We start from the raw sequence: 1,397 nt of genomic DNA on the forward strand, positions 1-1,397 counted from the left end.
AACAGGATATCGGCAAAAGCAGTTTGCCCAAGCCACAGAGCAGAGCAAACCCTCCGGAGGAGAACAGGGTGTTGAGTTTTTTGTGCATGTGCCGGGTGGGGGGGAAGCACGGAATGATGTGACTTTTTTTGGACAAGCTGTGCTTTTTTGGATCATGGGTTTGGAAGGTGAAGCAGGTTTGCTCACTGGTTCCAGGCTCAGAGGAGATGGCAGGCGCGGGACGGGACAGAAGCTGGTGGGGGAGTTGTGAGCTTTACATCTTGTGTAAATTAAAAGTGATTGTAAGCACAGAAGGCAGGTTTGTTCGCTCTAGTTCAAAAATGTCAGCAAGGAAAGCTGATCTGTTTTATCCCTTGTTCTTCCCTGCTGATGGAGGTGGGGCAGTGTGTGGGAAGCTGGGCTGCAGCGTGACACTGCTGTCACTGCCCAGGCAGCGCGAGCACGGCTCGGTTTGTGTACAAACCATTTGAGAGAAGGCTTATCCTAAATGCAGTTATCCATTTCAGAAAAGAAAACAAAATCGTAGCCAACCTCTTTTCTAGTTAAAATATCCATGTCTTGGAGGCGATGGTGTGTGAAGAGAATTCTATTGCTGACTTTTTCACAAGATAAATCCTTGTATGTGTAAATGCTTTTCTGTCTGCACTTGGATCTGGTTTTATCGAAGCGTTCGGTTTGCTTTAAGCAGTTTCGGGGCCTGAGTGTTCCGTCAGAGCGGATGTATTTGAGCTGATGTGCTCCAAAAACACCTCGGGCAACAGGTTGGTTTTCTTAGGAGACCTGTTCCCTCTAGTGCCTCGCTCGCATTCAGAGGTGGCCAGCGCTGAGCCAGTCAGCCTTCCTCTTGCTTTCTGCAGGACAACAGGTGTCTTTCTGGCGCTAGGGCTGGAGCTCGTGGTGCCTGAAGGAGCAGCTCCCTCTCCCTGTCAGGCTGCTGTTGATGTGCCCTCGATTCACCTCGAGCTAACCCTAACCCTGCCCTCCTGGCCCTGCTTTTGCTGCCCGATGATCCCCGTGCTGCAGACGCCTTCCCCATGCCCTGTCCGCCTTCCCCTGGGCTGAGACCTCCGAGGGACTGCGCACACGTGCAAAATGTTTCGTGGCGGCTTCTCATTCAGCCGGGCTCGAGAAGAGGATGTGCTGTGGCTGCGCGCGTTTAACGCGAGCTGGAGGTCGGGATTATTTCAGCATGTGTCCGGGGAGGTCAAACGCGGCAGGGTTGGACCGGGGAGGTCAAACGCGGCAGGTTTGGTACCTGGGAAGTCTCTGGGGTGCCGAGGATTGCATCAAGCCGTTTTTGCTTATCTAGCTGTGTGAAATTTCCTTTGGGTTTGTGTTTGTTTTGGTTTGTGGTTTGTTTTTTTTTTTGCTTCCTGCCTGATTATTCATGCAAGAAG

Source organism: Apaloderma vittatum, unplaced genomic scaffold (genome assembly GCF_000703405.1).
Source record: "Apaloderma vittatum isolate BGI_N311 unplaced genomic scaffold, ASM70340v1 scaffold23764, whole genome shotgun sequence".
NCBI classification, from domain to species: domain Eukaryota; kingdom Metazoa; phylum Chordata; class Aves; order Trogoniformes; family Trogonidae; genus Apaloderma; species Apaloderma vittatum.